Source organism: Panthera leo, chromosome B4 (genome assembly GCF_018350215.1).
Source record: "Panthera leo isolate Ple1 chromosome B4, P.leo_Ple1_pat1.1, whole genome shotgun sequence".
Taxonomy (NCBI): Eukaryota; Metazoa; Chordata; class Mammalia; order Carnivora; family Felidae; genus Panthera; species Panthera leo.
The window spans coordinates 33,069,508-33,083,802 of NC_056685.1; the positions used below are offsets into that span (position 1 = coordinate 33,069,508).

General features: G+C 35.5%; 1 pseudogene; it reads right to left on the reverse strand.

Annotated features, from left to right (window-relative positions):
* Positions 1-8,635: 8,635 nt before the first annotated feature.
* LOC122225769 lies at positions 8,636-8,799 on the reverse strand (annotated as a pseudogene).
* Positions 8,800-14,295: the final 5,496 nt, after the last annotated feature.

Below are 14,295 nucleotides of genomic sequence, written 5' to 3' on the forward strand. Positions count from 1 at the left end.
TGGGTCAACCAGGCAATTAGAGAAGAAATTAAAAAATATATGGAAATAAACGAAAATGAAAATACAACAATCCAAATGCTTTGGGATGCAGCAAAGGCAGTCCTGAGAGGAAAATACATTGCAATCCAGGCCTATCTCAAGAAACAAGAAAAATCCCAAATACAAAATCTAACAGCACACCTAAAGGAAAGAGAAGCAGAACAGCAAAGGCAGCCTAAACCCAGCAGAAGAAGAGAAATAACAAAGATCAGAGTAGAAATAAACAATATAGAATCTAAAAAAACTGTAGAGCAGATCAACGAAACCAAGAGTTGGTTTTTTGCAAAAATAAAGAAAATTGACAAACCTCTAGCCAGGCTTCTCAAAAAGAAAAGGGAGATGACCCAAATAGATAAAATCATGAATGAAAATGGAATTATTACAACCAATCCCTCAGAGATACAAACAATTATCAGGGAATACTATGAAAAATTATATGCCATCAAATTGGACAACCTGGAAGAAATGGACAAATTCCTAAACACCCACACTCTTCCAAAACTCAATCAGGAGGAAATAGAAAGCTTGAACAGACCCATAACCAGCAAAGAAATCGAATCGGTTATCAAAAATCTCCCAACAAATAAGAGTCCAGGACCAGATGGCTTCCCAGGGGAGTTCTACCAGACGTTTAAAGCAGAGATAATACCTATCCTTCTCAAGCTATTCCAAGAAATAGAAAGGGAAGGAAAACTTCCAGACTCATTCTATGAAGCCACTATTACTTTGATTCCTAAACCAGACAGAGACCCAGTAAAAAAAGAGAACTACAGGCCAATATCCCTGATGAATATGGATGCAAAAATTCTCAATAAGATACTAGCAAATCGAATTCAACAGCATATAAAAAGAATTATTCACCATGATCAAGTGGGATTCATTCCTGGGCTGCAGGGCTGGTTCAACATTCGCAAATCAATCAACGTGATACATCACATTAACAAAAAAAAAGAGAAGAACCATATGATCCTGTCAATCGATGCAGAAAAGGCCTTTGACAAAATCCAGCACCCTTTCTTAATAAAAACCCTTGAGAAGGTCGGGATAGAAGGAACATACTTAAAGATCATAAAAGCCATTTATGAAAAGCCCACAGCTAACATCATCCTCAACGGGGAAAAACTGAGAGCTTTTTCCCTGAGATCAGGAACATGACAGGGATGCCCACTCTCACCGCTGTCATTTAACATAGTGCTGGAAGTTCTAGCATCAGCAATCAGACAACAAAAGGAAATCAAAGGCATCAAAATTGGCAAAGATGAAGTCAAACTTTCGCTTTTTGCAGATGACATGATATTATGCATGGAAAATCCGATAGACTCCACCAAAAGTCTGCTAGAACTGATACATGAATTCAGCAAAGTTGCAGGATACATAATCAATGTACAGAAATCAGTTGCATTCTTATACACTAACAATGAAGCAACAGAAAGACAAATAAAGAAACTGATCCCATTCACAATTGCACCAAGAAGCATAAAATCCCTAGGAATAAATCTAACCAAAGATGTAAAAGATCTGTATGCTGAAAACTATAGAAATCTTATGAAGGTAATTGAAGAAGATATAAAGAAATGGAAAGACATTCCCTGTTCATGGATTGGAAGAATAAATATTGTCAAAATGTCAATACTACCCAAAGCTATCTACACATTCAATGCAATCTCAATCAAAATTGCACCAGCATTCTTCTCGAAACTAGAACAAGCAATCCTAAAATTCATATGGAACCACAAAAGGCCCCGAATAGCCAAAGTAATTTTGAAGAAGAAGACCAAAGCAGGAGGCATCACAATCCCAGACTTTAGCCTCTACTACAAAGCTGTCATCATCAAGACAGCATGGTATTGGCACAAAAACAGACACATAGACCAATGGAATAGAATAGAAACCCCAGAACTAGACCCACAAACGTATGGCCAACTCATCTTTGACAAAGCAGGAAAGAACATCCAATGGAAAAAAGACAGTCTCTTTAACAAATGGTGCTGGGAGAACTGGACAGCAACATGCAGAAGGTTGAAACTAGACCACTTTCTCACACCATTCACAAAAATAAACTCAAAATGGATGGATAAAGGACCTGAATGTGAGACAGGAAACCATCAAAACCCTAGAGGAGAAAGCAGGAAAAGACATCTCTGACCTCAGCCGTAGCAATCTCTTACTCGGCACATCCCCAAAGGCAAGGGAATTAAAAGCAAAAGTGAATTACTGGGACCTTATGAAGATAAAAACTTCTGCACAGCAAAGGAAACAACCAACAAAACTAAAGGCAACCAACGGAATGGGAAAAGATATTTGCAAATGACATATCGGACAAAGGGCTAGTATCCAAAATCTATAAAGAGCTCATCAAACTCCACACCCGAAAAACAAATAACCCAGTGAAGAAATGGGCAGAAAACATGAATAGACACTTCTCTAAAGAAGACATCCGGATGGCCAACAGGCACATGAAAAGATGTTCAACCTCGCTCCTTATCAGGGAAATACAAATCAAAACCACACTCAGATATCACCTCACGCCAGTCAGAGTGGCCAAAATGAAGAAATCAGGAGACTATAGATGCTGGAGAGGATGTGGAGAAACGGGAACCCTCTTGCACTGTTGGTGGGAATGCAAACTGGTGCAGCCGCTCTGGAAAGCAGTGTGGAGGTTCCTCAGAAAATTAAAAATAGACCTACCCTATGACCCAGCAATAGCACTGCTAGGAATTTATCCAAGGGATACAGGAGTACTGATGCATAGGGGCACTTGTACCCCAATGTTTATAGCAGCACTCTCAACAATAGCCAAATTATGGAAAGAGCCTAAATGTCCATCAACTGATGAATGGATGAAGAAATTGTGGCTTATATACACAATGGAATACTACGTGGCAATGAGAAAAAATGAAATATGGCCTTTTGTAGCAACGTGGATGGAACTGGAGAGTGTGATGCTAAGTGAAGTAAGCCATACAGAGAAAGACAGATACCATATGGTTTCACTCTTATGTGGATCCTGAGAAACGTAACAGAAACCCATGGGGGAGGGGAAGGGAAAAAAAAAAAAAAAAGAGGTTAGAGTGGGAGAGAGCCAAAGCATAAGAGACTGTTAAAAACTGAGAACAACTTGAGAGTTGATGGGGGGTGGGAGGGAGGGTAGGGTGGGTGATGGGTATTGAGGAGGGCACCTTTTGGGATGAGTACTGGGTGTTGTATGGAAACCAATTTGACAGTAAATTTCATATATTAAAAAATAAAAAAAAACAAAAGAAAGCAGCAAATTAATTGAAAAATAAAATAAAATAAAATAAAATAAAATAAAATAAAATAAAATAAAATAAAATAAAGGCAAAACATGAAAAACCCACAGCTGACATCATGAACAATGGGGAAAAACAGAACTTTTCCCCTAAGGTCAGGAAGGAGACAAGGATGTATAATCGCACCACTTTTATTCAGCATAGTAGTAGAAGTCCCAGCCACAAAATTAGACAACATAAATAAATAAAAGGCATCTAAATTGGTAAAGAAGAAGAAAACTTTCACTCTTTGCAGATGACATAATAATGTATATAGCAAACCCAAAAGACCACCAAATACTGCTAGAACTGTTAAACAAATTCTGTACCCTCTCAGGATAAAAAATCGATGTACATAAATCTGCTGCATTCCTATACTCCAATAATGAAGAAGCAAAATCTGCTGCATGTCTATACTCCAATAATGAAGAAGCAGAAAGAGAAATTAAGAAAATAATCCCATTTACAATTGCACTCAAAGTAATAAGATACCTAGGAATAAACCTAACTACAGTAGTGAAAGACAGAGTTTCTGAAAACTACAAAACACTAATGAAAGAATTTGAAGATGACACATATTGTTAAAATGTTTTTACTACCCAAAGTAATCTACACATTATTTAATATAATCTCTACCAAAATACCAACAGTATTTTTCACAGAGCTAGAACAAATAATTCTAAAATTTTTATGGGACCCCCAAAAGACCCTAAATAACAAAGCAGGCTTGAAAAAGGAAAGCAAAACTGGAAGCATCACAATTCCAGACTTCAAGCTGTATTACAAAGCTGTAGTAATCAAAACAGTATGACTATCACAAAAACAGACAAATATTTCATAGAAAGCCCAGATGAATCCACAACTATACGGTTTATGTTTCCACCAAAGTAGGAAACAATATCCAATGGGAAAAGTACAGTCTCTTCAATGAATGGTGTTGGAAAACGGGGCAGGAACATGTGGGAAAAAAAAAAGGAATTGGACCACTTTCTTATACCATACACAATTATAAATTCAAAATGGATTAAAGACCTAAATATGACAACTGAAACCATAAAAATCCTAGAAGAAAACAGAGGCAGGAATTTCTGCTATCAGCCATAGCCACCATTTTGAAGATTTGTCTCCATAAGCAAGGTACAGAAAAGCAAAAATAAACTATGGGGACTACCTCAAAATAAAAAGCTTCTGCACAGACAAAACTAAAACTAAAAGACAAAACTAAAAGACAATCTACTGAATGGGAGAAGATATTTGCAAATGACATATCCAATAAAGGTTTACTATCCAAAATACATAAAGACTTTACAAAGCTCAACACTCCAAAAACAAATAATCCAATTTAAAAATTGGCAGAAGACATGAACAGACATTTTTCCAAAGAAGACATCCAGATGGCCAACATTCATATAAAAAGATACTCAACATCACTCATCATCAGGGAAATGCAAACAAAAGCACAATGAAATATCATCTTATACTCGTCAGAATGTCTAAAAGCACCACAAGAAACAACAGGTGTTGGCCAGGATATGGAGAATGGGGAAACTCTCGCAGTGTTTGTGGGAATGCACTGCTGCAGCTACTGTGGGAAACAGTATGGAGGTTCCTCAAAAAGTTAAAAATAGAACTACCCTTTGATCCAGCAATTGCACTATTGGATGTTTACCCTAAGAATACAAAAACACTAATTCAAAGGGATGGATGCACCCCAATGCTTATAGCAGTATTATTTATCATCCCAAGCTACAGAAACAGCCCAAGTGTCTATCAATTGACAAAAGTGTAAAGATGTGTATATATCATATATTATATACATACATTCAATGACATGAATAGAGCTAAGGAATATAATGGTAAGCAAAGTCAGTCAGAGAAATGCAAATACCGTATGATACACTCATGTGGAATTTAAAAACATAACAAAGGAGCAAAAAGAAAAAAAGAGAGACAAACCAAGAAACTGACTCTTAATTATAGAGAACAAACTGATGGTTACCAGAGAGAGGTGGGTGTGGGAATGGGTGAAATACGTGATGGATATTAGGAGTGCACTTGTCATGATGAGCACTCCGTGATGTATGGAATTGTTGAATACTATATTGTACACCTGAAACTAATATAACACTGTATGTTAACTAACTGGAATTAAAATAAAAACTTAAAAACATAGTGTCTATTTTGTCCAATATAAGTATTGTTCTTCTGGCTATTTTCTGATATCCATTTGCATGATAAATGTTTCTCCCATCCCCTCACTTTCAATCTGCAGATGTTTTAGGTCTGAAATGAGTTTTGTGTAGGCAGTATTTGGTGGGTCTTGTTTGTTTTGTTTGTTTGTTTGATTCACACTGTCACCCTATGTCTTTTGATTAGAGCAGTTAGTCCATTTACATTCAAAGTCATTATGGAAAAATATGTGTTTTTTGCCACTTTGTTACTTGTTTTGTGGTTGTTTTTGTAGTTTTTCTCTGATTCTTTTTGTCTTTCTCTCTTTAGTCCTTGCGTATATATTACTGGTTTTGATTTGTCCTTACCATTAAGTCTGCATATAATATCTTCTACACATATCAGTCTATATAAGTTGATGGTTGCTTAAGTTGTAACATGTTCTTAGTCCTCTTCCCCACGTTTTTAGTATATGGTGTCATATTTTGCATTCTTTTATTTTGTGAATCTCTTTTCTGATTTTTGCAGAAGTATTTATTTCTACTGCTTTTTTGTTTCCCTCTTTTATTTATTTTTTATTTTTTAATGTTTATTTATTTTTGAGAGAGAAAGCACAAGCAGGGGAGGGTCAGAGAGAGAGGGAGACACAGAATCTGAAGCAGACTCCAGGCTCTGAGCTGTCAGCACAGAACCCGACCTGGGACTCGAACCCACAAATTGTGAGATCATGACCTGAGCCGAAGTTGGACGCTTAACCAACTGGGCCACCCAGGTGCCCCAGCTTCCCTCTTTTCATACTCTTACTTTTGGTCTTTCCTTTCTTCTCAGAGTCCCCTTTAATATTTCTTGTACAACTTGGTTAGTTGTCATAAACGCCTTTAGTTTTTGTTTGGCTGAGAAAATCTTTATCTCTCCTTCTATTCTGAAAGATAGTCTCACTGGGTAGAATATTCTTGGGTGTAGATTTTTCCCTTTCAGCACTTTGAACATATCATGTCACTCGCTTCTGGCTTGCAAAGTTTCTGCTGGAAAATCCTCTGAAAGCCTTATGCGGAATTCTATGTATGTAACTGCCTTCTTTTTTATGCTCATTTAAATTTTTTTCTTTATGACTTTTCCCATTTTGTTACTATGTGTGTAGTGTGGATCTCCTCCGGTTCATTGTGTTGGGGCGGGGTCTCTGTGCCTCCTGGATTTGGGTATCTGTTTCCTCCCCCAGTTTAGGTAAATTTTCAGCTATTATTTCTTCAATAAATCTTCTGTTCCCTTTTCTCTCTCTTTTTCTTCTGGATCCCTATAATGTGAATGTTATTATGCTTGATGGAGTAACTGACTTCCCCAAGTCTATTCTCATTTTGCATAGTTCGTTTTTCTCTTATTTGTTCATCTTGATTACTTTCTATTACTCTATCTTATAAGTAACCAATTCGGTTCTCTGCTTCTCCCAGCCTACTATTTATTCCATCAAGGGTATTCTTAATTTTACATATTGTGTTCTTCATCTCTGATTCGTTCTTTATCTCTGTGTCAAAGATACCAATGATATCCTCCACTCCCTTCTCAAGTCCAATCAGTATCTTTATAATCATTATTTTAAATTCTCTATCAGGCATGTTACTTTTAAAAAAAATTAGTGTTTATTTACTTTTGAGAGAGAGAGAGAGACAGACAGAAAGAGAGAGAGAGAACGAGTGCAAGTGGGGGAGGGGCAGAGAGAGGGAGACAGAATCCAAAGGAGGCTCTAGGCTCTGAGCCTGACAGCACAGAGCCTGACACGGGGCTCAAACCCTCGAACTCTGAGATCATGACCTGAGCCGAAATCAGATGCTTAACTGACTGAGACACCCAGGCACCCCATGCTACCTAATTCCATTTTATTTTGGTTCCTTGCTGTGGTTTTGTCCTGTTCTTTGATTTGTAACATATTCTTCTGTCTCAATTTGTGTAACTCTCTGTTTCTGTTTCTGTATATTAGGAAAGTCAGCTACATCTCTTGCTCTTGAAAGTAGTGGATGGATCATGCACTTTTAACTTGGTGATAATGGTCCTATTCCACAAGGATGTGCAGCCATCATTGAGACTGGGGTCAGCTGTGACCACTCTGCAAGGCAAGCAAGGGCAGGGCATGCAGTTTTAACAAGATGCATGCATCCTCCATGAGAAGTCAGGAGATGCAGTGTTGGCAAGGTTTTCCCAGTCTTCTAGGGGAAGGTATCTGCGGCACCAGGATTGAAGCAGGTCTGGCTGATGGGTCTGGGTGCTATGTAAGCAATTTAGGTAGTGATTGCAAGTGGTGCACTGGTTTCTGTAAGTGCCTGTGTTTTTATGATGAGGGACAGGGGAAGGAAATGGCTACTGCCATCTCCGTTGTTCCTGAAGACATCCCTTAGGAAATTATGAGATTAGTAACTAACTCTCCCTCCCATAAGCTCTAGGTGCTTTTCAAATTGCTGTTTCCAAGCTGTATCTCTACAGGCTGTTTACTGTACTGTCTCTTTAAGGGCAAGGGCTCAGATTCCTATTGCCTTCTGGGCTCTTTCAGAGCCAGAGCCAAGCACACTGATTTTTAAAATTTTAAGCTTTAAGTCCTACTAGTTGTAAGCACTTAGGAAATTCAGCCCCTCTGATTTTCAAAGCCAAATGCTATGGGCATTTCTCTTCCCTTTGTAGGATCCCTGGTATACTATTGTTTCTGGGCCTTCTCTGCACCTACTACTTCCTCCCTCCAGTGGTCAGAGCCACAGGGCTTAGGTTTTTTCTAAGTCCTTGCCTTTCCTACACTCTTTAATGTGACCTCTTCTCTGTATTTATTTGTGGAGTTTGTTCAGCCAGTCTTTGGGTCCTTTTCTGGGTTGTTTGCTTTAGTGCAAGTGTTATCTAGTTGCACCTGTGGGATGAGGTGAGTTTAGGATCTTCCTACTCTACAATCCCTCAGAAGCCCTCCATAATTTATTTTATCTTTTCTTTCAAACTTATGAAACTTAATTTGTCTTACTTAAGTATGAACATGATAAAAATAATTGTGTTATTTAAATGTGTGTAATTTTTTTGAAAAATTAGTTGTTCTCATTATCCTTTATTCAATCTAGTAAATAAAAATCAATAAATTTAATGGAATCCATGTTAAATACTAGTGTATATGTTCTTGTGTTGTTGGCGGATCTATATTGTAAAACTTCTTTGAAATAATCAATTTACATAACCAGCAATAAGATGAGCTTGCCATGTGGACACTGAGATTTTATTAAACTGATAAGAACAGATACTACACTTGATCTTAGCCAAAAGGCCGAGAAGCGATTACACTGAGATTTTATTAAAGAAGAGTACTAGAAGTTGTATTAGCATCATGAGAATGTTTTTTATCTTAAGATCATAATTAGTATCATTCTCAAGTTTCTCCTGCCATACATTTATTCTTTCTGCCTTCCTTCCTTCCTTCCTTCCATCCTTTCTTCCTTCTTTCCTTTATTCCTTTTGCACTTTTTCTTTCCTTGTTGTAACTGGCCTGATATTCTTTGTGAATCTTCATTATTCAAGATAGCAGACAGGAAAATAAAACTAATAATTTTTAGTTGAAATTGTAAGTTTAATTTCATTTAAAAATTTAACCAAATTTATTTTTCAGATTTCCGTCTACTCCTTTTCTTCCTCCTCAATATGCTATCACTGTGTAAAGATATTGTGGCCTTCATTTGGAGAAAGAGTGCCAACTTGTCTATTCTTCCTAAGTTTATTGATGTGGGGTTGGTGAGCTATTACTCCAGATTACTCTGCCGTTGCCTAGTAATAAAATCTGTGATTTCTTTCTCAAGTCTATCAGGATCAAGTGGCCTCCAGATTCTACCAGCCCTTTCCATCTTGACTATACTGATTAGACAGGGCTTCTAGAGATTTTTCCTGTGACTTCCATATGTCCCTCCACCCAAGCGTTATTTCACTACCCTTCCATTGTGGAGCCACCACAGCACTATCATGGGGACTCTGGCATACTACTCAGTCTGTGTTTTTAATATGCATCCGTGCATGCATGGCCAAACTTCAAAGACCCTTGTGTGCCACAAGGGATCTAGCAGTGGCTTGTCAGAGTCAAAATTGCATTCTCCTTCTGTTTACACATTTTACACTTTTCACTGCTGGTTTTACTATTGATCTCTGGGGGTGTGTGGGGTATGAAAACAGTTTTCAGGTAATCTTTTCTCAGAATACTAAACAGAAAGTGAAGTGGAGTTAACTCTGTCCCTGGCATTACCCTCAGCCTGTCTTCGACATCTCCCTTTTCTAGGACTTTGAAAATATTATTAAAATGTGTTTTGTTTTGTTTTGGTTTTTTTTGGCTTGCCTCTCTTACTTTTATTTAATATATTCTCCTTCTAACTTGAATTTCTTTAATGAACACCTGTATTTTTTGAAAGGTATGGTATTGGGTATGACTGATCCTCATTCCACAATGACTATTAATTTATTGGGACAAAGTACTACCAGGGAAGAATAACAACAACAAAATGTTCTGAAGCCATGCCACACTTCTGATGCAAGTTCCCTTATCTTTGTAGAAAAATAAACAAGCAAAAACACTGATTTTATATTTGGCATGACTTAAGCTATGAAAGAAATGAAACGTAGCACATACAATTACATGTTTTTTCTTTTTTCCCTAAACAATCCTGAACTAAGTAATATTTTCCCACATGTACAATTAATATTGGGTATGTTGAAGACAGTTTAGCGCTAAAGGAATCCAAAATGCTTTCTTATTTCTTAAGCAGTATGAAATTATATGTGTTTTAATTTTATGGTGGATTAATAAATATTTAGAAATAAATTGCAAATTAGAAATTCAAAGAAAATGTTTTATAATTTTAACCATATCTATAGAGTGTGTGGGGGAGTAAAACTATGGGTTATTTCTCTTTCTTTAAAGATTAATGATGAAAGCACAAACTACTTTTTTTTTTTTTTTGGTATTTTGGAATAAGGAAGCATGTTAGAAGAAGGATTTATTTCACCAATGCAGCAATGGGTTAAGCTCAAGAGTTGGAAAAAAACTCTTTTGTAAACATTTTTTCCCGCATAACTTTAAACCCAGAATATTAAATCACTATGCTGATTGGACAATAATGCTTAGAACCATTTCCCCCTCTTTTTGATAATTCTGTTTGGTGTTCGTATGTTGTTTCCACACAGCTTGAATATTCATTTAGTAAGATCAATAGGATGTAACCAATATGACCACAGAGGCATAGTTATGTTAGGAATAGTTTATGGTATTATAGATTTTACTTGCTACTGTGTGTTTTCTAGGCCTAGGCTATCAGTTTTTATTATTTTATTTATTCAGTGGGAAGAATATGCCAAAAATCATCACATCTAGTTTAATGAGTCATTTGTTAACCTACATGGTTTAGCTATTTGAGAATACTCCCATTCATATATCTTAAATTAAGTGAATAAAAGTCATTCATTTAGTTATTAGTTCTTTTCTTGGTTTTATTTTTTAACATAATTTATTGTCAAATTGGCTTACATACAATACCCAGTGCTCCTCCTAACAAGTGCCCTCCTCAATGCCCATCACGCATTTTCCCTCTCCCCCACCCCCATTCACCTTCAGTTTATTCTATGTATTTAAGAGTCTCTTGTGGTTTGTCTTCCTCCCTTTCTGTTTGTATCTATTTCCCCCCCTTTCTTCCCCCATGGTCTTCTGTTAAGGTTCTCAAGATCCACATATGAGTGAAAACATATGATGTCTGTCCTTCTCTGACTGACTTATTTCACTCAGCATAGTACTTTCCAGTTCCATCCACGCTGCTGCAAATAACATGATTTCATTCTTTCTTATTGCCAAGTAGTATTCCATTGTATATATAAACCACATCTTCTTTATCCATCCATCAGTAGTTATTATTTCTTGAGATTCTTAATATGGGGGAGAGAGAAGCAAACACATGTTAGGGAACTGTATGGCAAAGCAGAAAATGAGGCATCATGGATGTGTGAGGAGGAGGAAAAGAAAGAAAAATGATAAGAATACAGGAAATTATTTTCTGTAGACTGAAAAGTATATGAGAGTTAAAAAAATGATTGTGGAAGACAAAGTTTCAAATTCAGTGTATGAATTGTACTTTTAAAACAATGATAATTTAAGATTTTAAGTTTTTACTACAAATATAATTCCAAATATATATCTCAAGTTGATATAAAATAGTTGGTAAGAAAAACATAGTTGAATTTGTTGGCAACTAACCTACATTAAGTATTAAAAACAAAAACTTTGGATTTCCTGAAATGTGAATAAAAGGTCAAATCTTTATTTACTTGGGTCTGTTTATTTTCTTCTACTATTAATTGAACTAACTGAATTATATCCAATAATTTAATCCTCTAAACCCTCTTCCCTAGTGAAGTGAATTATCTGGGTGTATATTAAGAACATATTAGCAACCTATCTGTTCTGCTATTATAATGTGTTTCCCACAGTAGCCTACTTTAAATGAATTTAATTTTATGGATATAATAATATTTATTCACAAACATCTACCCTGATAAGCATTTCACTAAGAACATTATCATTAATCTTATCAACAATATCATAGATGACTATTATTATCCCTATATTATACTTGGATAACCTGAGGTTCACTTAATTTAGGTAGATTTCCCAGGAACATACACAGTTAGTAATGAATTCAGAATTTATTATGAGTGTAAACACTTCAGCTCTTCTGCTTATAACTGAACTTTTTATTTCCTTCTTATTTCATTTCCTCTATACGGAAGCAAACCAAATCAATAGACAGTTTATGATGTAAAAATATTTCCATTTAGTAATAATTTTAATGTCATGATACTTTCAATAATCTACACTGATTTTTCTAGTGGATATCTGAGAAGTTTTGAAACGTGATTCTCACTCTATAGTGTTTCAACATCTGTTGTCAGGATCTCCATTGTTCTTTATTTAAATCTCTGTGGTCAAAGAATTTAGAGCTAGAATGGCCCTGCTTTATTATAACCTAATGGCCTTAGTTATTTTTCAAAGGGGAATTGAAGTGTATAGAGATTAAATCAGGTATTCACCTTCAAATTCCAAGAAACAGAGCTAAGTTTTCACATTATTATGTCTTTCAGTTCTAGATCAAGGAAAACAGTAACTCCTTATTCTGGTACAGTAAAAACCTTCAGATATTTTTTTGAATATTCTGTAGGCATTTTTCTTTTTAATTTCAAGTTGATCTTCTGTATTTATCCTATTCATGACATATAGCAATTTTCCCATGTGAAGTTCATAGAGACTAAGAAAACACAGAGAGATGAATAACAACAATCCCAAAAGTAGGCCTTTCTATCAAATCATGAATACTGCTGCATTTTAATGGAAAGTGTGGGTCTTTGATATTTGACTTTGGCCTAAATGTTGATGTTTAACTTTGTCTATCATTTCATATCTCTAGATCATTAATTCTCACCTCAAAATAAGAATAGAAGCTAAGAAATTTCCACACAAAAATGAATCTCCAGAAATGTCAATACTTAAGTAAAGCATACCTAATGTATTTCTTTTAGTATATACACAGTTTGTCTTCTATTTAGATATGTTTTTTCATTTGTAAATGTTTATACTTTATATCTCTTTCCAGAATTGTCTCTTTCATCTGCTAAATTGCTCATCTGTTAATAAGTTAACCTTTTCTGCTTTATTTTTTAACATACTTATCATAGTTATTTTAAAGTTCCTGTCATAATCCAAACATATAGGTCATAAGTGAGCCTGCTTCTATTGACTACTTTTCTTCTTAAATATAGGCATATTTCCTTGCTTTATAAGTTTTTTTTTTACTTTTTGAAAATACTTTTGTATGCTAAGCATTGTATATAAAAGAAAAATCAAGACTGAAGCACATAGTATTTACAGTTTAAAAAAAAAGCAAGCCTTTTTTTTCCAGTTTTCTTGAGATATTATTGACGTGTAAGTTTAAGATATATAACATAATGATTTTATAGATGTATATATCATGATTTGACGACCACAATGGTGTTAGTTAAAACCACCAGTGCCTCCCATAATCGTCCTTTTTTTCTGGTAATAGCATTTAAGAATACTCTCTTAATGACTGAATAATAATCCACTGTATATATCTACCACATCTTCTTTATTCATTTATTAGTTGACAGACTTCTAAGTTGCTTTAATATCTTGGCGATTGTGAACAATGGTGGTATAAACATTGCAGAGCAGATAACTGTTCAAGATCCAGATTTTTTTCTTTTGAATATATACCCAAATAGGATTGCTGTACCATGAGGTAGTTCTATTTTTATTTTTTTGAGGAATGTTCAGACTGTTTTCCATAGTGGCTGCAACAATGTACATTTCCACCAATGGTATATGAGGGTTCCCCTTTTAGCATATCCTCACCAACATTTGTTATATCTTGTCTTGACAACAGACATCCTAATTGGAGGTAACATCTCATTGTGATTTTATCTGCATTTCCCTGATAATTAGTGATGTTGAATACCTTTTCATGTGCCTGTTGGCCATTTGTATGGCAAAACTGTCTGTTAAGGTTTTTTACTTATTTTAAACTGGATTATTTGTTTATTACTTTTGAGTTGTGAGTTCCTTGTATGTTTTGGTTATAATCCCTTATGGGATAATTTGCAAATATTTTCCCACATTCTGTAGGTTGCCATTTCATTTTTTTGATCACCTGTTCTGCGGTGCAGAAGCTTTTTAATTTGATATCTTCTCCTATGTTTGTTTGTTTATATTTTGCTCTTGTGCTTTTGGTGT